This window comes from Leucopleurus acutus (genome assembly GCF_964270905.1).
Source record: "Leucopleurus acutus genome assembly, chromosome: 21".
Lineage (NCBI taxonomy): Eukaryota > Metazoa > Chordata > Mammalia > Artiodactyla > Delphinidae > Leucopleurus > Leucopleurus acutus.
The window spans coordinates 12845122-12871358 of NC_139163.1; the positions used below are offsets into that span (position 1 = coordinate 12845122).

Sequence of the window (26237 nt, forward strand, 5' to 3'; positions counted from 1 at the left end):
CTTTCCCTATGGGAAAGGCCCGTCGTGGCCCTTTCTGTGTGTATCTGCTACCTGAAAGGTAAGGAGGAGTTTCCTGAAGTGTAAAGCTGGGGGAATGAAGGCTGTTGCTCTCATGCCAGCCTGAGCCCTGCTCTTGTTAAGGGTTCTCTGCTTCACCCTGATGGATTCTCCTACAGCATCTTACAGAACCGACACGGCTTCCCCTCCAGGCAGGCTGGATGCATTCACCGGAGGGAAGCAAGCAGCTGCTGGAGTCTGGCCCACTGAATACGCTTTGAGAAGGTGCTGTGTGCGTTTCTGTTCAACATTACTTGTATGTCCATGATACCAGTTCAGTGGCCTCAGGACAAGTAGGGACCTTAGTCCAGTTTTCTCTGTACCTAGTCTGAGGATGATTCACCGAGTGATAGGTGTCCATTACATCAGCATGACACCTTCATCAGTCAAGCACAAAAATAAATGATGCCACGTGGTAAACAACGAAGCATAGTAAGGATACCAAAGAACGGCTCAGGCTTCCTGCAGGTAGTGGGATTTGAGCTGTACCTTACAGAATAGGTTAAAAACAAAAAGCAATTAAAACAACTATACCCCAATAAAAAAAATTTAAAAAAATGCTCACACAATAAATAAATAAATGAGAAATTAAAAATAGATTGGGGTGTGTGTGTGTGTGTATACTTAATAGCCAGCTTTAAAAATCCTTCACAGAAGCTTTCAGACTTTAAAATGTCCTCTCATCCCACACAGAACACCCATCTAACAAATTCATCTGGTCCTACAGTCCACGCCAGTTCTGTGTTTAGGCCAAAGAGATTTTGTTGAATTATACATTAAATATATTGGTATAGTTAGGAAACTAGTTTTTTCAGTTAAAAAGTGGATATGGGGGCAGAAAGACTCCTACATCCAACATGTGGAAGAAATATGTGCATTTAAGAAGATCGCTAAGGCAGCTCTTTAGCCTCTAAAACTATAGGCTGAGAACTATTTCCTTGGGATACTTTAACTGATTCCATGGAATGAAAGTGAAAGGTGACAGTCACCAGATGAGTGCCTGCAGATGTGAATTCCTTGGACGTTCTTAGGTTAGGGCGTGTATCAGTGGACGGGCTGATGTAATGTAGTGGATCTGTCCATGGCCACGTTCAGCATGTACAGAAGAGTAGCCTCAAGTTATTTGTTAAATCAGCATTCTGCTCACAAGTTACTTTAATTACATGGCTATGATGATTCCATGATACCAGACAGCTGGTGAAAACTGAAGAAGAAAAAATCTAATGCTCAGATGTTTAGCTTGTGGTCACGTAGGCAAAACACCTGTGCACTAAGCTAGTGTTTTATCTAGATGTTTGATGACCTCTAACCCTTTTTCTATATACTTCATTTCTTCCTGTTAGCCAGTATAAAGCTCAAATTAGATTAAAATTTAATTTATCTCCAAGTTTAGGCTTTAATGAAACAAAAATAAAGGAATTATAAGAGTGCTGTTTTCTGCTACAAAAATGTGGGAGATTCTGGTTTCAGAATGACAGAATAAAGACATACCCACCCAACCACCTTCTCTCAAAATTCACCAAGAAACATCAAGGAAAACAGGTAACAGAAATGCATATCCATCATTCGGAAACTAGGAGATGTCTGTGCCCACAGTACATGGAGAGAGAATTTGGAAAGATGAATATCAAAGACTAAGCAGAGAGAAGGAAGGTTGAACCTTAGTGGCTGCAAAGGGAGTTGAGAAGTGAGCTACTTTTTCCATACAGAACCCAGAAAAGCACAGGAATGGGAAAAACTGGGCAGGGGGCAGCAGGATTAAATTGATCCCTCCAGTTCTCCACCCCCACCCAGTTCCCAAGCAGTTTGTTGACCTCTCTTCTCCCTCCAGACTCTGAGGTGAGCAGAGGTGGAATTCCATCTGAAGCAAGAGAATTGAGGGAGTCTGTGTGTGGAAGAGTGAAATCTCCATTTCTTTTCTACTGCTCAGACCCAGAACACCAACACTCAGAATAAAATTCCAAGAGAGGAGACTGGAGGGTGCTACCCCAGAGAAAATACTTGTAAACAGTGATATTTGCAGGGCCTCGGTAAAAACAACAACTGGTCCCCCGATCTGCCTCATTGAAGACCACCAGTGTATAAGACCAACACATGTATGCTGAGCTTCTGGTCAGGTGAGCTTTTTGGTGCCTTACTTTTAAGAGTGAACACTCAAGGGCCAAGAGGCACTCTAATATAACCATGATGAAAAAAAAAACAGAACAAAGAACTCAGAGGAAACAAAGATGGTGCAGAAAAGAAAATGTCAAAAAATGTTAATGTCATTAAAGATGTGAGAGAAGATATTACATCTACAAAAGAAGAAAAAAATGATATTAAAAGGAACAATTAGAGAATACAAAAGGGTTCCTAGAAATTAAAAATATGATGGAAAAATTTTTAAATTCTATAGAATAACTGGAAGATAAAGTCAAGTAAATCTCAATATAAAGCATAATAAAATAATAAAGAAATGGACAATAGGAAAAAATAATAAAAAATGGATACTCACTGCAAGAGATCCAGTATCTAGTACAAATTTTAGAAGATGAGAACTGAGATAACCGTGGACAGGAAATCAGTAGAGGCATAAGAAAATTCCTCAGGAAATTTTGAGGGACATGATTTGCCAAATTTAAAAGGCACCCCAATGTCTAACTCAATATGTAAATGAAGATATGATGTGAAGATCTATATCAAGACATCATCACAATTAAGAAAGGAAGGGAAAAAAAGAAAAGAAAGGAAGGGATAGTTTGGCCATGAAAGAGTAATAAGGACTAGACTTGACAACCTGCAGTTAACAACTAGAAAACTGAACAAAACATATGAAAACAGTTTTTCAGGCAGCACAGGACAATGATCCTTGAGAAAAGGGAATCAGATGAAGTGAGCCCTGGGCTTTCTGTTGGAGGTGATTTCCATGCTGCAGCTGCAGGGATGGGGGGACCCAAATAGAAGCAGGGAAGAAACTGAGGAAACAAAGATCAGACATCAGAGAAGCTTAGATAGATGGAAGTTGTGAGGCAGAGTTCCCAAAAAGACGTAGTTACACAGAAAAAGAGCTCCAGAAATTTGTACGGTCCCCTCTAGCGTTTGCTGTGTTCTGGACTAGGCATGTGGAAACCAGAACTCCAAAAGGCTGGACAAAGAATGACTGGGGCATGGTAAACGAAATATTCCCAGAGCTTACACAGACCTTGGACTTGATCAAATTCCCCACAGGCAGAATGGAGATGCCAAGCCATTTATGCCTCTCTGGTAGGGCTGAACAAATGCTGGAGTGGGGCTACTTTCCATATGTCTTAGAAAAATTAAAATCAGGTCTTGAAGGGATAAAGCTGAAATGCGAGTAAAACTATTTGCCTAAACAAATCCAAAAACTCATTAAAAATGAAAAATCAAGCAAACAAGAATTCAGACATTCAGCAACATAAAATACACAATGTCTAAAATCTAATAAAAAATTATTAAACATGCCAAGAAGTAAGAAAACATGACCCATAATCAAGAAAAAAAAAGCAATAGGAATAGATACAAATAAAAGCCAGATATGATGGAAGTAGAAGACAAAGACTTTTTTTAAAGATCTTATAATTGTGAACACATATTTAAAGGAAAATATGAACCTAATGAGAAAAAGAAAAGGAAGATATCAAAAAGAAATAAATGAAAATTCTAAGATAAAAAGTACACCATCTGAAAGTTTAACTGGATGAACCCAGAACCAGATCTTGGTTTCTAAATCCATTCTCCAATAAAAGAAACCAGGGCTTCTTGGAGAAATGAGATTCTAGAGCTGGGGCAGAGAATATACAGAAAGCAAGAAAGTTCTCAAAAAAACAAAATGATGGAGGCATGTCAAAGGAACAAAGGAGCCAAATGAAAGACCTACGCTGAGAGAGTTTGAACAAAAAAAAAGAAAAAGTATTGGATTATAACTCAAAGTATAAAATAAATATTGATGAGTCCATACTAATAAAAATCAATGATAATAAATAAATAAATGCAAATATGCATATAGAAAAATTTCAAATAATTTTATGTAGGTCCTACTCCCTCAAGGAGGCAGAGCATAATTCTAATCCCTTAAGTGTGGGATGTGCCTAGTGAATTCCTTCCAAAGAGACCAGTATGGAAATAGAGGCAAAGATAACTTTATAGTGGAGAAACTTGACAAACTACCTCACCCAAGTGATCAAAGTTAACATCATCAGTGATAAATCATGTTGGTAGCATGAACCCTTAATATGATGTAATGAAAATGACTCAGTGGCCTTTGTATCAAAAATCCATAACTACAATGTGGTAGGCAGAATACTGGCTCCCAAAATGTCCATATTCTAAACCCCAGAATGAATTACCTTATGGGAAAAGAGACTTTGCAGATGAGATTAAGGATAAGGACCTTGAGATCCAGAGATTCCCTGGATTATCTGGGTGAACTCAGTCTAATCACATGAGTCCTTAAAAGTGGAGACCTTTTACTGTTCTGTCGCCAGAGACAGAGAGAGATGTGACGATGGTAGCAGGTCAGAGACGGAAGGTCAGAGAGAGTTGCTCGGTTTGTAGAAGGAGGAAGGGACCCCCAGCCAAGGGGTTGTAGGTGGCCTCTAGAAGCTAAGACAAGGACACACAATCCCCCAGAACTTCCGGAGAGGAATGCAGCCCTCTGACACTTTGATTTTGACCCAGTGAAACTCACGTCGGACTTCTGACCTACAGAATTGTAAGTAATATATTTGTGTTGTATTGTTTAAGCCACTGAGTTTGTAGTAATTTATTACCACAGCAAAAAAAAAAAAAAAAAAAAACTAATACACTCAGTCTAACCATGAGGAAAACATCAGATCAACCCAAACTGAGGGTCATTCTGCAAAATACCTCCTCAAAACTCTCAAAGGCATCCAAAACAAAAAAGTATGAGAAACTGTCACAACCTAGTGAAGCCTAAGGAGGCATGATAACTACATGTAATGTGGCATCCTAGAGGTGAAAAAGGACATTAGGTAAAAACTAAGGAAATCTGAATAAAGTATGGACTTTAGTTAATAGTAATATACCAACGTTGGTTCATTAGCTGTAACAAATGTGTCACAGTAATGTAAAATGTTAGCAATAAGGGAAACTGGGTGAGGAGTATACAGGAACTCTGTACTATCTTTGCAGTTTTTCTGTAAATCTAAGACTCTTCTCAAATAAAAGTTTATTTCAAAAAAAATTCACTGGATAGGAATAGCAGCAGATTAGGCACAAAAGGCCAGGGAATATGAAGTGATAGCAATACAATCTATCCACAATGAAGCACAGAGATAAAAAAAAAAAAAAGACTGAAAGAAAATGAAAATAAAGACTGAGTGATCCTTTGGGGCAATGCGAAGCAATCTGACACACATATATTTAACTGAAATCCCAGAAAGAGAAGAGAGGAGTGGGGGGAGGCCAGAAAAACATCTTTGAGGAAATAATGACCAAATATTTTCCAAGTCTGATGAATCCCATAGATGCAAGAAGCTCAACAAACCTTAAGCAAGACAATCAATCAAACAAACAATAAAACACAGTGAGGCAAATCATAACCGAATTTCTGAAAATACATGATAAAGAGAAAAATCTTAAGAGCAGCCAGAGAAGAAAAAGGTATTATATAAAAAGGAACAAAAATAAAGATGACAGGGCTTCCCTGGTGGCGCAGTGGTTGAGAGTCCGCCTGCCGATGCAGGGGACATGGGTTCGTGCCCCCGTCCGGGAAGATCCCACGTGCCGCGGAGCGGCTGGGCCCGTGAGCCATGGCCGCTGAGCCTGCGCGTCCGGAGCCTGTGCTCCGCAACGGGAGAGGCCACAAGAGTGAGAGGCCCGCATAACGCAAAAAAAATAAAAAATAAATAAAGATGACAGCAGACTTGTCATCAGTTAAGGATCTGGAAATGAGATCATTCTGGACCATCCTGGTGGGCCCTCAATCCAAAGACAAGTGTCCTTATAAAAGAAGAGAAGAAGAAACACCCACAGAGGACAAATCCACGTGAGGACAAAGACGAGACTACAGTGATGCAGCTGCAAAAGCCAAGGAATGCTCGGAACCACGGGAAACTGGAAGAGGCGAGGAAGGATTCTCCCCAGAGCCGTCCTGGGCCAAGAACTACGGTCGTATGTATGCTTTGCTGTAAATATAATATTAATAACTACTGATTAACCACCTCTACCTTTCTAAGTACATAAAATCAAATAGGTCTAAAATCTTTAACCCTACAACTGTCTACTTCATGCCCAGATTCTGGGTCGGTTAGATTTTTATCACACCTCATCTCAACCTCGTGGTCTTATGTGGTCCCATATGGGATCCAGGGTGATTCATCCCCCTTTTTCAAGTTGATAATTTGCCAATATCAGGCAAATTCGTGACTTTGGTGTTTCTTACATTTTTATGCTGATTCAATGTCAGGTAAGATTAAGAGATTGGGAGAACATGGAATGGTGTATAAAGGTTGGTTTTTGTTAATTCTGGCAAAAGGATCAAGTTTGTTTTTTTCTCTCGGTACTTAAGGATAATTTTTAAAAACCTTTTCAATATACTAATTCTTTTTTCCAGTTTTATTGAGAAATAATTGACATACATCATTATATAAATTTAAGGCATACAGCATGATGGTTTGATTTACATATTAATACTTTTAATGAGGACAGCTAAATAGATTAAAACTAAATGTATTTTCAGAGCACCAATAAGGCCAGTGATCTCCATAAACCTTAATCAGTAGAAAATTTTAGCTATTCCATGTGGCTCAACAAAAATATGAATACACACACACACACACACACACACACACACACAACCTATCACAGAGTCATTAACAAAACTTGAGTGTGTGTCCACTCACTTTTCATGATATTATCTGACTTGTTTTTAGTAGAATGACTCATTTTTCTGAGAGTGGTGAGAGATTTGGACCAAACCCATATTCCAGCCTTTTTATCACCAAAGAAGGAAGGAAAGTGTAGGGAACGTACATTTACTGAGAACATGCTATGTAGCAGGTGCTCTGCTTAAACACCTATCCCCCCGGCAGGCCACTCCCTGTGAGGTCGGGGATCTAGTTCCCATTCCAGGATTTTGTCATCTCTTCCTGGTCTGATGGGGAAGGCTCCTAAAAATTACTGGTATCTCTGCTTCTACTTTTGTCTCCTGGCGGTCCACTCTAGACTCAGATGCACCAGAGTGTTATTAAAATATACCACGTCACACTCCTGCCTAGAGCCCCTCAGGCATTCCCCATGGCAATTAGAATAAAATCCTCTCTCGCTTCCACATGGCGTCTGGCCTGCGCCCACCTCGTTCTCTCTCACTCCGTCTGGGACTAATCTTTCTCCCACTCGCTCCCCATGCTTTAGCCCTGGGGTCAGCAAATGACAGCACACGGGCAAAACCCAGCCGACTACCTGTTTTTGTACAGCTCCTGAGCTGAGAATGGTTTTTACATTTTTAAATGGTTGGGAAAAAAATCAAAAGAAGAACACTCTATTGTGACATGTGAAAATGATAGGCAATTCAATTAACAGTGTCCACAAATACGGTTTTATTGGAACAGAGCCATGCTCATCCGTGTGTGTATTGTCCAGGGCAGCTTCTGCGCTACGATAGCAGAGTAGCTGCAACCAAGACCGACTGGCCTAAAAGCTGAAAATATTTACTAGTTGGCCCTTGGCAAGAAAAGTTTGCTGAACCCCGCTTTCGTCACACTGGTCTCCTTCCCGTTTCTAAAACTCACCCTGTTCATTCTCTCCTCAGGGCTTTCTAGTTCCTGTTCTCTCTTCCTCAAATGTTCTTCTCCAGCTCTTTGCATGGCTGCTTTGTTCCATGAGGTCTCACTTAACATGGGCAAAACCAGCAGAAGGTCATACACTATCAGACCGCATCTCTTACCTACAAGAGGATCCCTGGCTAGAGAGGTTGGATTGAAGGTTCCTTCTTTCCTTTCTGGCAGCAGCGAGGAAAGGAGAAGCTTTCTGGAGGCCAGGCTCCGAAGCGCACTGAGCTGCTGATCCCTCCTGCAGTCGGTGTGAATGGATGCTCCTAACCTGCAAAGTAGAGCCTACGGAGCTGCAGGAAGGGATGGTGAGCTCCACCTCCCAGGCTCCAGGGAACAGAGGAGCCTTCAGAGACCCTCCCCGGCCCTGTCAGACGATAGCCAGCGAAGCGGTGGGCACTGCCCAGAACTCTTGGCGTACTGTGTGAACAAGGGAAGGAGGGTGAGGTGTTCTTTCATCACAGCCGCATAGCACAGGGAGATCAGCTTGGTGCTTTGTGACCACCTAGAGGGGTGGGATAGGGAGGAAGGGAGACGCAAGAGGGAGGAGATATGGGGATATATGTTCATAAAAAAAGAGAAAAAAGGACCTGAATTTAGTGTGAGGTGGAGTCAAAGTGCACAGGTCTTAGACCAGAAGGCCCTCTCTCTCCACATCAGCTGCAGGATCACGGACAGTCACTCTCCCTATTCTGTGAAATACCAACTTGTCTAAGCCTCTGAGAGATTCTTAAGGGGCCAGTGAGAAAACATTTGTAAAACTGCCTTGTAAATTATGACTTAAAGGAACATAAAGTCTCTCACTCATCCTCTCTGAATACGGTGAAACGAGAACACAATATTCTACCAAATACACACCGCTGTGACAGCCCCACAATTAAGCCTATTTGGTTAAATTGGTATGTTCTTAAGTGTATTATTTTGTTCTTAAAAAGAAAAGACGTGTAAGATTTTAAGGGGTGTTGGCTTAAAATGCAACTACATTCTGTGAGATGGAGGGCGGGCGTTGCTGGACGCAGCGATGAGAAAGGGAGATTCTGAAAAAGAAAAGGTGCAGACGTAACAGATTGCGGCCAGCCAGGGAGAGAAATGCACCAATACCTCCCCTCACATTTATGTGGCAGTTTTAATTTGGAAACAGTATATTTCCCAAAGCAGCTCAGCGAACCAGGCTCGGGGTACGAATGGTTTTCATGGAACTGAGTGTACTGAATTCCGAGGGGAGCATTCTGACAGAGGCTATGGCCGGGGGAGGAGAGGCACTCACTCGGAATTGGGATTTAGAGGGAAATGCAGTAATTCCACAGACAGTGAGGACAATGCTGTGCTAAGGGCTGTTTTAACATAAACCAGTATGTCTGTGAAGGCTCGTGTGAGGGCCCGGGCCCTGGAGTCGGGAGCCAGGGGCCCAAGCTGATGCTCTGACGTGCTCTAGCCATGAGAAGCTGCTCTCTGGGAGCCCATTTTCTCCGTAAAATTGGGACAACGTGCTCTCGTGAGGAGTAGAGATGCAGCATGTAAAGCAACTTGCACCGTGCCTTGCTCAAACAAAAGCTGTTATTACTGTGCTCACCTGCCGGGTCAGTCGCTGTTGAGATGCACACTTCATTAAAATCATACCATCTTCACTAGGCTGCGAAGATGCCAGTTTGAAAGCTTAGCTGACATTAGAAGCTGACAAATTCTACCTGCAATGCCTGGAGATGATTCACAATGAGAGCACGACGAGAACAGAAAGAACCATCTGCTTCCGCAGGTGCCAAGGTAGCGGGGAGGGTCCTCCCCTGGCTGAGGTGTGGGGTGAGTCTGGGGTCTGACTCAGATAATTCCTGCAAGGCCAGAGCCACAGGAATTGCTCAGAATGGGACACAGGGCCCAGGGAAAGAACTCTAGCTGAAATGAGCATTAGGCTGGAAAGGTAAGATTAGGAAGCAGAAAGTAGGCCACGGACCAGGAGAGGCCCGAGCAAGTGGTATATACAGCTAGATGGCTGACTGGGCCCTCTGGAGCTGGGCTGTGGCCAGAGGCTCTTTCTTCCACCGCCACTGCACAGCTAGCTGCCCGTGCAAGCCAGTAACCTTTGTCACCCATCCCCACCCATTGAGACCTGGCCTCACCTTCCTGGATGGATCCTTGCCCAGCTGCCTGTCACACCCCAGTGGTGTCCACAGCTCTGTTCCTTTCCTCACCTGCAAAGAACAAGAAAACAAAGAAGTGAGCAGAGGCTGGGCCAGGTGAAAGGCCAGCAGCTATAGGTGAGCAAGGAGACTCCAGGTCCCTAGCAGTCTGGAAGATCCCCTTGGTACAGTCGGAAGAGGCAATTCCATGTGGCAAAGGCCAACCCTTTTGCCCCCTTACAAAGCGATCTCTCAGCGTAGATCTACAGAAACTCACCAAGCATCTTCAAAGTTTGAGGCTTGGAGGGGCCGAAAGAGCAGCACAGGTTCTGATGAGAGTTGGACCTGCGTTCTAGTTTGTACTTGCTTTCCTCCGCCTCACGTGCATTTCCCTATCTGACTGCCACCACCAGCTGGCAGGTAGGCTCACCGTGCAATTGTTCAACATTACTGGCCAATGTATAAGAGACAAAAGATGGTTTAGGACTATCGACAAATGTATAAAATGGTGGGGTGTGATGAATCTAGAAAAAATATCTAGATGAATACTAGATATTTTTCAAGACTTTGTATAATCTTTCCTATACAAATAACTTTGTATAATCTTTCCTATACAAATAGACTTTGTGGATTTCCAAGAAGAAAACAGAGCATGTAGTATTGCTCAAACGTTACTGTACTACAGAAAATGTTATGGGCTGAATTGTGTCCCCCACTCCAAATTCATATGTTGAAGTCCTAAACCTCAGTACCTCAGAATGTGACTGTATTTGGAGATGGGACCTTCAAAGAAGGAATTAAAGTAGAGTCATCAGAGTGGGCCCTAATCCAATGACTGGTGTCCTTATAAGAAGAGACTAGGACACAGAGACACCAACAGGTGCACCCACAGAGAGATGGCCATCTGAACACAAAGCAAGAAGGCGCCGTCTGCACGCCAAGGAGAGAGGCCTCGGAAGAAAGCAACCTGCTAACACCTGGATCTCAGACTCGGAACTGTGAGAATATACACTTCTGTTGTTTCAGCCACCCAGTCTGTGGCACTTTGCTGTGGCTGCCCCAGCAGACTAATGCAGAAGACCCATCAGCATCTTAATGATCAGTTTGCTATATGCTGGAACAGCATTAACCATCACTTTAATAGCTTTATTAAAATTTATTCTGGACGTTTATTCATTTTTATTTGCTAGTTTCGTAGTATCCCTGTTTTATAAATACTAACTTTCCTACCTTTACGTGTGTTGTTTGCACGTGATTCACACACATCCTCAAGTGGCCAATCTCCGCCATTACAGAGAGACAAATGCTTCCTGTGCATTCTCGGGCTATACCCCTAACCCCTGGCCAGCAGCTTGGAGACTGTGGTGGTTTTGTATGATGTCACTGTAGCTAAGCTGGAACTATGGATCCCAGAAAACCTGAGCAACATTTGGAAGGCAGAAGTGAGACGGGAGCAGGGTTTGCAGGAAGTCAGAAGGTCCACGTGGGGTCAGGTGCCGCGGCAGCTCCCAGCACAGCGGTGCCTCCGCTGGCTCACCTGGCGATGGAGGGCAGCAGCTCCAAATCCTGGTTAGGTTTGCGTGTAACTCCACAGTGCAGCGCACCAGCTCTTCTGCAGGTCGCCTTCATCACCGAACTTGGAGGACTGGAGGCGTGAGAGACCGAGGTGGGACACACGGGTTCCCATTCATCCATCCACACAGGTTCCAGTTTGTCCCTGCCATCTTCACTTCTCCACTTAGCATCCTTCCCCCACCTCCCCCCCCCCACCGCCTACCCCATGAAGCTTGTCCATCCCGCTGACTCAGGCCCAGGTCTTGACTCAGCATGGACAGATTGCACAGACTGCATAACCAGCTCCCATAATCATGTGTGTTCTAATCCCCACAATATATTCCTTACTTTGCTTAAAGTGGTTTTGCAACTCTGATCAAACTTTAACTGATGCAGAATTTGGAACCAGAGTGAGTGACGCTGTAATAAAAACCTAAAACACGTGCACTGGCTTTGGGACTGGCCTTGAACGTCTGTCGGTGGAGGCTCAAATAAACATGAGGAAAATATTCTTGGAATCTGGAAGGAAGGAGACATTTTTATACAGCGGTGGGAAGTTTAGCAACATTGACCTCCATGGTAACTTGGAAAATAGAAACTGTACCGATGAACCATGTGATCTAGCCACAAAATTGTCCAGGCACAGTGTTGACAGTGCCACCTGGCCTCTTCCAACTCCTACATTAAAATGAGAGGGTATAAAGATAAGCTAAAGAACAAACACTTCAATATAAAGGTGACAGGTCTTGCTGAGTTTGAAGATAAAATTGTTTCTCATTCTCAGATGACATGCAAATCTAAAATTAAGAAATGGCTTCTGGATCTGGTTCCAGTCAAGATGGAGTAAGCAGACTCCACGGTCTCTCTTCCACTGATTCCATCTATAAACCCTAGACAGAACACATAAAGCAACTAATGAAGACTGAAAGGAAATAATAGCAGGTAGATTGGGGAGGGAAATCAAAACTCCAAGAAGGTCCAGTAAGATGGTGAGTGTCCTGGGTTTTTTTCCTTCCACATTTCTTGGCATAGATGCAGGACAACCTGGAACTCAGAACTGCTTAAGTTGCACACACAGGAAAAAGTGCAAGAGAAACTCTCTCTTTCTGATCAAGGGAAAGGACAGAGAGAGTCACAGTCCTTGAGGGTCTTGGGGAGGGGAAGGGGTGTGAGTCACTGTGGCAGAGGGCAGCCTGTGGCAGACTGGATCACCCGAAGACGGCCGCCACAGTATCTCCCTTCCCACGTGCTCCTTTGACAATGTGATTTTGTCATCTCCCGTCGAGAGGTGGACTCTGCGTCTCTTCCCCTTGAACCTGGGTGGACCTTTGTGACTATCTCAACCAACAGAGTATAGCAGAAGTGATACTTTGTGACTTCTAAGAGTAGATCATAAAAGGCAGTGCAGTTTCCTCCTGGATTTCTCTTTGAATACTTGCTTTTAGAGCCCAGCTCTAAAAGCAGTCCAGAAGCCCAGATACACGAAGAAGTCACATGTAGTTCTGACTGACGGCTGCAGCTGAAGTCCTAGCTGACAGCCCGCGTTAACCCCAGATTCCAGCACCAGCCCCCACCTGACTGCACCCACATGAGAGACCCCAACTGAGAACCGCCTGCCAAAACCCAGTCAACCCCACAATTTTGAGAGCTAATAGCACTGACTGATTTTTGTTGTTTGATGCCACTGAAGTTGGGGCGGTTTGTTACACAGCAACAGGGAACTAGAACAGGGATCATAAAAACAGCTGTTTTGGTGTCTTGCTCATGAGCTCTCAGACTTTCTCCAGATCTACCATCCTACCTCCCACCTACATCTCAGTCGCTAAAGTTTCCCCACCCTGTTGTTCTCATAGTGTGGTTTGCCCTTCTCATCTTGGTCTTTAGGAAAACCACTGACTAGTCAATCCCTCACTGACTAGGGATCCCCATACCCCAGACGCCGACACTAGGAATATCTCCAAGATCCACCCCCAGTAACCTCAGCCATCAGATGTGGAACCAGCAAAGTAGGAAGTTCCTCACCTGTCACGAGGTGGGAACGATAAGCCTCGATAGATCAGAAGCTCAGCAACCCCTTGTGAATGTGGGGAAGAGTAATGAGTGTAATTATTATAATCAAAGTATCACATTATGGAAATCTAAAATGTTTTAGAGAAATACAGAATAAATAATGACGGAAGAGAGAAAAGGAAGAAAAGAGGAAATTAAAAGAAAATGGGCAAAAAAAAATAGATACAGGGTCAGAGAAGTACCGAGGGAAGAGATAAAGAACATGTACTAGCACTCACTGTATGTAATCTATACTTCATTTAAAAAGTAAACAAGGGACTTCCCTGGCGGTCCAGTGGTTAAGACTCCACGCTTCCAGTGCAGGGGGCACGGGTTCAATCCCTAGTTGGGTAACTAAAATCCCACATGCCTTGTGGCCAAAAAATATAATAAACAGCAAGAAAAAATTGTACTAACTAGACTGATGCATACTGATCTTACATCTCTGCTGTTAGAACGGTAGCATTCAAGTGAGTTGCTATCTATTAACAATGCAAAATTATGACATTTGGAGATGGGACCTGAAATTTGAGTATATTATTAGAAAAGACGTTATAAGGATGACTCTGCTTCTTATGGTACATACAGAAAGACTGAGAGGATGTACTGAATGCTGGAATTTCGCTTCCTGACCAGCTGTTAGGATGTTAATCATTAAGGAACAAAGCGTACTATACCATTAAATAAAGCATGCTGAAAGAAGACAATAGTCATGATAAATGTAGAAATAAGCAAGAACAAAATAAGCAACAGTGTAGAAGCCAACAGTCCTCCCTTTACAGAGAGACATCAAACCAAAGAAGCATATTCTCTCCTACATGCAGCCTTTGTACAATAAACCATCACTGTATGTGGAGCACAAAGGGAGGTTGTGACCTGCAACTCCAGTTTTGGGTGAGGAGGAATTATCCTACCAATAAGAGACAGATGCCAAGAAGAGAAGACGACTTAATCTAGTTTTACTCCTGGTAGCACCCTGGTTTGAGAGGGCCCGTGACACAGCATTCCAGACAGTGTATTTGGGCACATGGGTTACAGGCGGGGCCAAAACATTGAGTTCCTCATCCCTTGGGGTGGCCACGTGCAGCTCCACACATTTACACAAATACAATTTTCTATCATCATCACTCTCTATATGTGTCCAGTGGGATGAAGAAGGTTGGGAGACTGTGTTGCGGTTGAAATCGTTCTTGATTTATGAGGACTTCATATAGGTAACAAAATTCTGTGCATAATCTACCCTGATTCCAACCAGTTAAGGAGAAGTAAAATCCCCTTCAGACTATCTCACTATTCCCTTGGGACTCTCCCTGCCCTCACTAACCCACACTCTGCTCCCAAATTTACAAAGAGAGAAGTAAAGTTGGAGGAGGGTAACTGGGTAAATGTTCAGTTGTCACTGATCAGCTTAGTGACCTTGGCAAATTACCAAGATCATATAGTGAAATCCCTTCAATGTATAGATGAGGAAACCTAGACCTAGGTTAAATACTTAGAAATATCAAAGATGTGCCTAGTGGTAGCACCAAGGCAAGAACCCCTATTTTCTCCAGTCCCAGTATGCGGCTGCAACTGCTCTTGAACCAGACTACTGCCCTACATGCCTCAAGTAAATTAGTCATTTAAATAAAAGAAAAAAGCACCACGTGCACTGTCACTATGGGAGATCAGCAGAGCTGTGATCCAAGAATGCTGGCTTCCACCAGAATGGGACGGTCAAAACGGGCAAAGAGCCTTGGTATGCCCATCACACTTAAAGATCAGGGTTCTGCTTTGCTGATGCAGAAACCCCAGAACTGGTTGCATCAAGGGAGGACAGACTCACACCAGCTATACCCAAAGACCTGAAATCTAAAGCAGAATGCTAGTTTACTACTGTACGCTAGTTTACTACTGTACGCTAAGGGGGAATAGGTCTTTCCAGACTGTTTACTCCAATCTCAGCAGCCCCTTCTCATTTTCCAGGTCCCTTAGAGGCTGCTTGACGAGCATGAAATCAGAGCACAGGGATGCCCAGGCCCCGGAACACCTAATGAAGCATCCCGTGCCAAAATAGTGGATTTCAGTGACTGCCAGTTACTTCCTTCTCCCACCCCCTCACCTTCCCCCCACCCTTACTGCCGAATTCCGGCTTGAGAGGGTGATGTTCAGCCATCCGCCTCCTATTGACAGTCATTCTTTCCTAGATAAAGCAAACACAATTGATTCGTATTCCTCCAGGTTAATAACACCTATTATGTTCAGCCTCAGATAAGTTCGTACAGATGTCCTGATATAAAGCATGGATTAGCTTAGGGCATCTCTATCTCCTTAGGCAATAATTTACTGACTACGTTCATTATCTTTTGATACTTCCTCATTGAGGTTAACTTTATCTCAAAGTTGTGTCTTATTGTTACTCCATGTACTAACTACAATATCTGCTACAAGCAATGCCTAGCAACTAGCTAGGGTGTCAACCAAAGAATTCTCGTAGCACATATTATAGCTGTTCATTTCATATTTTCACCCTATGGCACATGGGGCTGATTCTGCTGCATTGAACCACACTTTTCCATAACTTCTCTAGTTATTCTCACCCCCTTTTAGCCCATTTTCCATATCTTTTTTTGTTTTTCTTTTTTAATCTTCCAGCTACCTTTCGTCTCCATACTTATACCAAGGCACACACACACGTATCGGCTGTACTGACAAACAGCCTCGGTTCCTTCTGGAAGGCAGCAAAGATTAAATCCTTACTTTTGGTGCAGAGTGCCACTGCCAATTCTCAGCCCTGAGACCTTGGAGCCTCAGTTTCCTCACCTGCAAAATGATGACAGTCACTTCTGTCACCTGTTTTCTTCACAAGGTTGCTGAGAAATTCAAATAAGATAATGCAGGTAAGAACACTGTGAAAGGCTCAGCAAGCCACACAAAGGTAAGGAAAACATGCAGATAATTTGCAATAAAAATAATTAGGCAGGGGGCTTCCCTGGTAGCGCAGTGGTTGAGAGTCCGCCTGCCGATGCAGGGGACGCGGGTTCGTGCCCCGGTCCGGGAGGATCCCACATGCCGCGGAGCGGCTGGGCCCGTGAACCATGGCCGCTGAGCCTGCGCATCTGGAGCCTGTGCCCCGCAACGGGAGAGGCCACAACAGTGAGAGGCCCGCGTACCGCAAAAAAAAAAAAAAGAAGAATTAGGCATTCATGTTCATTCATTTAAATGTGGCTTTGCTCCTTTTTTGCATCAATTAAATCAAGAGAAATGTCAGGTGTGATTCTTAGGGACCAAGATTATGTTTTTGCTGGGCAAGAGGAATATGCTCTCGAGTGCCTTGGGGATAGAGTTAATTTGGTTTTTCTATGCTTTAGAATTAAAGCCCTATCCGGAATTCTCATGCCTTTTTATCCTTCTAAGCATTTTGATGCTAATGTAGGAAAGTTCAGAAGCGATGACTATTCTAAATATATATTACTTTATTTAATGAGTATCTTCATTAATACTTATGGTTCATCACATGACTGCCTTTTTCAAAAGCAAGAGTAGGTGGATGGCAAGCCAACCCTTGTGCCTGCACACACAAAAAGTTTGGAGACCCAAATAAGTAAATTTAATTAGAGATTGCACATGGCATGATTGTGGGATGCAGGCAAATTTACCCTGCCCTTCAGCAGGAGGGCTTTGTCCTGGTGTGTAACATTTCAAAGGCCCTTGTTCATGGGAACCATTTCTCCCTTCTGCATAGATGATTTTGCAGCTGCTGTCAGGTGTAGAGATTTCATTTTAAATACTGAATGTTCTCCAGCTCCTGTAATAACCTGCAGCTGTTTGACCACTCCGTGCAAGAGGCTGAATGTTGTGCATTGTCTCTGGAGCTGCTTCAGACCAAAGCAAAATATTTTCCACTTCCAAGAATCAGCGAAGGGCCACCTATCAGTGGAATTTAAAATATTTCTCCAATTAAGCTCCAGACCTACAGAGTCAGTTTTGAATGTGAGAAGAAAGGGACAGCAAGTCAGCAGAGTTGCTCTAAAAAGAACTGTTCTTGAGATGACAGAGTTGTCTGTTTGGAGCAGCCTTCGGCCCTCTTTCTGAATAAGGAAACACCTGCATGCAGCAGGGGTGCAAAGCCCTCATTCCCTCCAGGCAAAATGAGAGAGAAAAGTCTGTGGATTTTTCAGTGCTGTTATCTAACGGTCAAGAAGTGAGTGCCTAACTAACAAGCAGCGTATATAGTGTACAGACAATACATGTTAGTTGAATGAATTAAGTAGTGAACACCATAATTTTAATAATATTTTAACATTGCAAAACTCCAACAGACTGAGTTCGAGTTTTTTCCTTAAAATTCTAAAAATACACGCTTGTGAGGTTGTAGCACCGCTCCAGGAGGGGCACCCACAGATGGGTGAAGGGAGAAGGTGCATATCTGCCTGGCAAGCCAGATCAGTGGACCCGAACCTGGCTTGGCACTTAACGGGATCAGAGAGATCCTGGCAGATTTCACTTATATCCCATGTCCTTTTCTATCTGGGCATTTCAGGAGCAGACATTAAACGCTGGTTTACTGCTCGGCTATTACTTTTTTTTCTTTTTAGATTGTTCAGGATTGACCACACTAGAGGTGGTCATATTCCAAATACTTGCACCAAGTATCTGTAACAATAAGTGCAAACCTAATGGTATTTAGTTGTGTTCTGGAGGAATTTTGGGTAATGATTATAGATTCTAGAATTAGGAAAAGAAATAATGGCTGTGATTATCATTTCCTTCTGTTATCTATTCAACCCCTCTGTCTTGCTTTTCTTTCCGTCATAAAAATAGAATAGAAACAAAATGTCAAGGTTTTGTTTTTGCCACTGGATTGTCATATGTATTCATTTAATTTTTCTCCACAGAAACAAGATGTCCTTGACTGAGGGAACATTTAGGGCCTAGAATACAAGGTTACACAATAGGGTTTGGTGCACAGAGTTGCTGAAGCTGACCCCTTCTCTGTCCTTGTCCCAAACCTGAGGACCTTACTCAGAAGAGACACTGGGATTTGTCATATTGTAATGTCCACAGGAAACAAGCTGTGGGTCTGAGAAAGCCAACCATGCTGGGGTTTCTCATGTGAATGCTGGATAGTATTCATCTGTGTTCCCTTATAGGGACACAGTAGTACTGAAGCCTGCAGAGTTGGACACCAGGATCCCAAGAGCAAATGTCTTTTAACTCAGAGCTGTGACTCAGGGGCCTCAGTAGAGGGTCTTCATCTTAACTGTGTTTGCCCAAGAACTGAAGGGCCCTTTACAATAGAGTCCTTTAACCACGAAGGGAATGACAATTTGGGATCCTTGTAAGATACACTAAGAGGATACAGGAAAGAGGGAGGGCAATGGAGAGGAGAAAGGGAACATTCCTTCATTTACGCCCCTGCATTGTACCTAACCTCACAGCCTCACCAAAGTCACGGGCCACAGCTTCCGGCAGCAAAGCTGCGGGATCCAGGAGTCTCCCGGGACAACTCCTGATGAATGGTTATGCTGAATTGTTGATCCAACCTGGAGCAACTTGCCTTTCCTTCCCTCTACACCTCTGATGTCTCTGAGCTTCTTTCCAATGAGATCACTAGTTTGAGGGCAGTGCAAATGAAACCTAACCACACTGCTGTGCCTCTTTTTATTACAAACTTTTTCCTCCCAACAATTTTTAGGGTGCGGTGCGTAAATGTACACGCGAAATTTTTTTTGGTCAGAACTGAGAAAGACGATGAAGCATTAGGGATGGCCTAGGTTTGGATATGCAATAGCAGCAGATCCTTCCATTTAACCCCATGCAGAAAAAAAAAAAAAAAAAGAAAGAGAGATTCTGTGTATTCCAGCCTCTGTCATCCTGGCAGCACCTCCTTCAGGTCACTCCTGTGAGCTCGGACTTATGACCAGTTTTCAAAGACCATCCCTGCGCGGAACCGAGAGGCTAAGGTACAGTTTTCAAATGTGGAGTTTCCTCTTCAGGACCTCCCGACTCATTTGTGTCCCAGCCCATTTGGGGGAGGACGGAGAGAGTCACTTGCTAAAAGGCTGAGTGCCCACAGCTGGCCGCGCTGAGCTGTTTCTGAAGCTCAGAGCAGCTATGACTCATCCCTCCCACAGTCCGTTAACTTCTCACTCCTCTTACGAGACCAGCTACCCTTCTCACTCTGACTCCTACAAACCCACCTATTTTCAAATTTGCTCAATAACCGTGACATTCAAACCCAACCTGCTCCTTGCACAGGATGCTGAGAAAACACACAGGGGAAGTCGAGGGTCTGCAGTAAATACTAATGACCATAAGGTGAGGACTATTTTCTTGGACTCTGGGTGGTAAGAAATAGGTGCTAGGAAGAGACTCCAGCACGTTTTAGGACATGTGCCCTCTTGCCCAATCAAGTTAAAGGAATTCAGTCATCCTAAATGGTGATTTTCAGGAAGTCACACCAGATTTTAATTGAATTCACAGGCTCCTGCATGATTACGAACATAATACTTTGGGTACCCAAACAGGATTGAGCTGGTAACAATAGAGCTAAAATGATTTTCTGCCTTAAAGTAGTAATGCTCAAAGTTATTCTCCCTGTGACACTTTCAGGCCCTGTTGCCAAAGTCACAAAAGTTAAAAAAAAAAAAACAAAAAAACTTTTTTTTTCAGAGAAGGTTCAGGTCTTTCCTCCATGGCTCCAGGTGCCAAGGCGATTAAAAAAATGCAACAGGGGCTTCCCTGGTGGCGCAGTGGTTGAGAATCTGCCTGCCAATGCAGGGGACGCAGGTTTGAGCCCTGGTCTGGGAAGATCCCACATGCCGCGGAGCAACTGGGCCTGTGAGCCACAACTACTGAGCCTGCGCTTCTGGAGCCTGTGCTCCGCAACAAGAGAGGCTGCGATAGTGAGAGGCCCGCTCACCGCAGTGAAGAGTGGCCCCCGCTTGCCACAACTAGAGAAAGCCCTCGCACAGAAACGAAGACCCAACACAGCCAAAAATAAATAAATAAATAAATAAATAAATAAATAAATAAATAAATAAAAAGTATCAAGGATGAACTTATTAAAAACAAACCAACAAACAAAAAACCACACTCTAAATGAAAAACATCTCTCTGTATTGCTGTGGAGTGGTTTCCAGAACACAGTGTGAATAAAGCAAGGTGGAGCTATATTTATATATGTTTTTAAATAGAAGGATAAACCACAAATAAATTTGAAAAAATAATTCCCTAGATTGAGGGAACCAGTTAGAGGTGAAGGGTAGAAACTAGATTTCTCTGAAAAAACTTTGTTTTGTAGATTTTACTTTGGAAGCATGATTATAAAACAAAATTGAATAAAAGAGAAAAAGACAAAACTCTTAGAATAAAAACAATAGGCTCACAAAATCATACAGATGAGCAAACTTTCTAAGCAAATACAGTGCTTTGTATTTGCTTAGGAAAATAAACAAGTGTTTGTTCATTTGGACCTTCTTAAAAGAAGTACTGTGGCTTAAACTGGCAAACTAGTTTTTCTCTGGGATCCATAGACTAGAGATGGGAATATAAACCCTAAATCTTAAAGAGAACATTCTGTAATGAGATATGCCTATTTGCTCATTCTTTTCCTATGTAAAATTTTTAAATTTCCATTTTTCATAAAGAAAGTAAATCTAACTGAATCATTCCTCTGCTGAAAACCCTTCAAGGACTCCCCACTGCTTACCTGAACAAGCATGGTACACATTCCCTCAGGGGTATCTGAGATGATTTTAAGTGATCCAAGGATAAATATTTTCTAAGTTTTTAATTGTAATGCATTTATTGTAAAGTGTATTAGAAAAATAAAACTGGTATAACAAAACTGTGATTTCGGGGATATTACTGCTTAGGCCAAGGTTAAGTAAAAATGAACTGATTTTAGTATTAAATAATATTATAGAGACAACACGGATATGGCAAAAATTTAAAGAGAGTGGGGAAAAAGCTGTTTTGGAAACAATGGCTGACAAGATGGAGTTCAAGTTTTTCCACATGGCACACACGGTGCTTACCTCTCCAACCTCATTTCTTGCCACCTCTTGCTTAGCATTTTATGCTTCAGCAACAAACACCAAATACCACTGGTTTTCCACTCTCCCATCGGTGTCTTGTGTTGCTAAGCCCACCTTTTTCTACTCACCTACCTTCTGAACTCCAAATTATCCTTTAAAACAGCTTTCAGGCAGACCATACACCTGTACTTCTGCTCTAACTGCACTTGCCCACAATATCTGGGAATGATCTCTTTGTGTGTTTTTAACCCACAGGACTTTGAGCTCTCAGGGCAAGGACTGTCTTATTTACCTTTGTATCGCCAGTGGTAACACAGTAATTATTAACTCAATAATTTCTTGCGTAAAACCTAGAGTCGGTATGGAATAAGTTTAGTCATAAAATGGTAGTGCTTTTATTGAAATCTCTTCTATGTGCAAGGCACGGTAATGGACAATTGGAATCAAAGAAGAATGAGAATAAACCGTTCAGGGAGGTTATAATGATCTCATTTAAGCCTCAGAATGATTTTATGGGTTAGGAATTATTCTCTATCTTACAGATGAGAAATCTGAAGCTGAGTGGCAGCAATATAGCATAATGGCTAAACGATTGATTTCTGCCGTTAGAAAGCCTGCGTTCAAATCCATTTAATAGCTCTGAATGGGTTACTCAACCCCTGTAAATCTTCGTTTCCTCTTCCATAAAAGGGAATACTGATAACAATACCTATCTCTTAGTGTTGTTTTCAGGATTAAATGAGATAAGGTTGATAAGGCCACTTCAACAGTGCCTGGCACATAGTATTTATTAAATCTGCATATATATATCACATTTATTAAAATATATATCACAACAAGTATAATATAATAAATAAAAAAGACTGTTGTGCTGCTTCAAGGTCTGCCTCAGAAACAGAAGACAGGGCCTCCCTGGTGGCGCAGTGGTTGAGAGTCCGCCTGCCGATGCAGGGGACGCGGGTTCGTGCCCCGGCCCGGGAGGATCCCACATGCTGCGGAGCGGCTGGGCCCGTGAGCCATGGCCGCTGAGCCTGCACAGGCGGGCCCGCAAAAAAAAAAACAAAACAGAACACATAAGTAAATTATATCCAAAAATAATTTAAAAGCAACTTAAAACTTTATATCATCTTTTGAAAATGCCATAGAAATTTTCCTTTATAATACACAACAAAATGTCTATAACATCCTCCTTATCCAGCAAAAAAGTCCTACTGATCACAGCATTCAACTACATCCAATCTTTTTTTTTCCATGTCTCAACACCGTCCCCCCAAAACAGAACAAATCTCTCTCTTCAAACACACCGTATGCTGGCTCTTTTACTTTTTGCCCATCTCATTTCATCTCCCAAACCCTTTATCTTCTTTCCTCAAGTAACTTTCTACCTGTTCATTGTAAATCAATTTTGCTGTGAACCTAAAACTGCTCTAAAAAATAAACTCAATATTTTAAAAACATCTTCAGAGCCTTCTTGGTGTATATGCTACATCACAACTCTTCAGCACAGTCTGGACAAAACCGACTATATTTTTCATCAGAGTAATAATGAAATTATAACAGCTAGTATTTTTTGAACGTTTCTTATATGACAACCAGTGTTGTAAGTACTTCACATATATTATCTCATTTAGTCCAGACCACCCCATCCCCACGCCACCAGCCATTAACTTCACTCTGATCTGTTGAGTAAGGCAAAGATACCAAGATGGCAAAGACAGACTTATCCTCAGCGGGCAGGACCTTATAAATATGTTACCTCTTCTTTCCATGTCTCATTAAGTTAAACTCCCCAAATCATATACTTAGTAATGGAAGAGGTAACATTTCTCTCTGACCCAAAAACCCACAGTTTTCGCAAACTCCATGAGGATAAAAGACACAATTATTCAAAGCAGAGCTGTCTCAAACTATGGTGTTGAAGAACAGATCAGTGGCTGCCAGAGGTGAGTGTGAGTACAGAGATACAGCACAGGGAATTTTATGTGATGGTAGAATTGTTCTGTATGCTGACTGTGCAGCTGGTTACATGAATTTATATGTGTTAACATTCATACAAAGTCCATTTACCTGGAGGATGATTGTTTTTCAAAGCAAAGCTCTTTCAACACTTAGAAATTTTCTCCTATACAATGTGGATAAAATTGAAATCGATTCCAAAATTAAAAAGTAAAAAAATCTAAGCTGTCTGTCTGTTCTTCCTCTAGCAGAGCTGTACCCAAGGGTCAGCCCTTGGTAAAGCTGTGACTAAGCAAAGGCTCCTCTTACCCTCCTCCTCCCTTTCCGAGCATCTGTCTTCCTCTCCCGATTCCCCACACCCCCCCAAACCACAAGCAGGGAACCCATGGGTTCATGCTGCCCTCCCCACAAATGCACAGGCTTTGCTGTGTGCAACATCCAGGCCCACTGCCCTTGAGCCCCTGCACTGGGGAGCTCCCCCATTCCACAACTGTTTATCAGAACTCATTTCCTTCATATGAGGTTCCGCTCTCAGCTAACTGCCAGAGCAGGAAGGATCCAGTAACCCCATCTCACCAGTAGAGGTGTCAACAACCAAGAATGACTGAATGGGATAGAAGTATCAGTCGGGAGGAGACAGATCACAGGGAAATCTTGGGCAGAGAAGCTTTCAGAACATCATTCAACTCATTCTTTGCAGTATGAGAGGCCTGCCCAGTCCGGCCTCAAAATATACACAAGCCATCTCAGAAAGATGTCATTCCTCAGAAGCCTTCAGAATCGTAGGAGAGGCTGTATGTGTGTTGGGGGGCAGACTCTCTGTACTTTCTGCCCAATTTTGCTGTGACCCTAAAACTGCTTTAAAAAATAAAGTCTATTTAAAAGAGGTCTTCAGGGCTTCCCTGGTGGCGCAGTTGTTGAGAGTCTGCCTGCCGATGCAGGGGATGAGGGTTCGTGCCCCGGTCCTGGAAGATCCCACATGCCGCGGAGCGGCTGGGCCCATGAGCCATGGCCGCTGAGCCTGTGCGTCCGGAGCCTGTGCTCCGCAAAAGGAGAGGCCATAACAGTGAGAGGCCCGCGTACAGCAAAAAAAAAAAAAAAAAAAAAAAAAAGGAGGTCTTCAGGGACTTCCCTGGTGGTGCAGTGGTTAAGAATCCGCCTGCCAGTGTAGGGGACACAGGTTCGATTCCTGGTCCAGGAAGATCCCACACGCACGGAGCAACTAAGCCCGTGCGCCACAACTACTGAGCCTGCTCTCTAGAGCCCGCGAGCCACAAATACTGAGGCCACGTGCCACAACTACTGAAGCCCGTGCGCCTAGAGCCGGTGCTCTGCAACAAGAGAAGACACCGCAATGAGAAGCCCGCGCACTGCAACAAAGAGTAGCCCCCGCTCACCGCAACTAGAAAAAGCCTGCACGCAGCAACGAAGACCCAATGCAGCCCAAAACAAATAAATAAGTAAATAAATTTTAAAAAATAAAAAAATAAAAGAGGTCTTCAGAGCCTTCTCAGGATATATGCTACATTACAATTCTTCAAAACTGACTATATTATTCATTAATAATGATAGTAACAAATATTATACTATAGATAGTATTTATATATTATATTTAATAATTTTAGTATTATAAAATTATATTTATAAATTATATTTAATAATATATAGTATTATAAATGATAGAATAATAAAATAATAACCGCTAGTATTTTTTGAACACTTATGACAAGCACTGTTCTAAGTGTCCCCTATGTGTTGCCTTATTTTGTTCTCTAACGATCCTAACAGGTAGATAGTATTATTATCTCAGTTTAACAGGTGAAGAAATTGAGGCAAAAGCGGTTAAAGCAATTTCTTGTGATTGACATGGAGATGTTGCACCCAGATGTCCGGTCTTGCTGCCCACCTGTGGGAAGCAGAGTGGTCAGCCTTCTGCTATCAGCTCCTTCAGAGTCGGCCGCAGGTGCAGAGCACCCCTGGCCTGCAGTCCTCCCCCTCTGGGGCAGCACACACCAAACTTCTGCACAAGTTCCCTGTAAAAAAGGCCTGGCCATTTCAGCCCAGTGCAGGATACTGACAGTCGGGGTTGGCTGAGGCTGTGTCAGACCTGCATCTCACTTCCATCCCTTCCTCCAGCCAGTCCTGCTCTTGCCTTGCCTTCCTAAGTCCTGATCCTTCATAAACATCCTGCACCCCAAACTCTGTCTCGGGATAGGCTTCCGGAGGACACAACCTACAGCACTCACCAGGGGTCACGCAGCTGCTAAGTGGTGATGCCATTTGGCAGTCTGATGAGCTTAAGCTCTGTGAAACGCTGCTTCCAAATATAAAAACAAATACAGGACACTCTGATAGTAATTTAGCAAGGGCTGAAACCATTACTTGGAATATCTGAAATTGTCTTTAATTTTTTATATCTGCTTTATTGAGTTAAATTCACGTAACATAAAAATTCACCCCTCTCAAGTATACATACAATTCAGTTTTCAGTATATTCCCAAAGCCGTGCAACCATTGCTACTATCTAATTCCAGAACATTTCATCACCTCAAAAAGAAAGTCTGTACCCTTGAGCAGTCACTCCCCATTTGTCTTCAATTTTGGTCTTCCTGAACAATAATTAAACTATTCATCTGTTTGTGCCAGTTATGAAATTTATCTACCATCATCCAAGGTACAAACTTTCCTAATTT

The 26237-nt window shown here is 42.9% G+C and overlaps 1 long non-coding RNA gene across 6 annotated transcripts; it reads right to left on the reverse strand.

Moving 5' to 3' along the window:
* Nucleotide 1: 1 nt before the first annotated feature.
* Nucleotides 2-21812, reverse strand: LOC309977546. Of its 6 annotated transcripts, none has more exons than XR_014327065.1 (4): nucleotides 11502-11685; nucleotides 9965-10036; nucleotides 7964-8118; nucleotides 2-546 (listed from the first exon to the last, which is right to left on the reverse strand). It is a non-coding gene; the product is annotated as an uncharacterized lncRNA (long non-coding RNA). The 6 variants fall into 6 exon arrangements; XR_014327066.1 differs by having other exon boundaries at nucleotides 7809-8118; XR_014327068.1 differs by lacking the exon at nucleotides 2-546 and adding an exon at nucleotides 21721-21794 and having other exon boundaries at nucleotides 7355-8118; nucleotides 11502-11609.
* Nucleotides 21813-26237: the final 4425 nt, after the last annotated feature.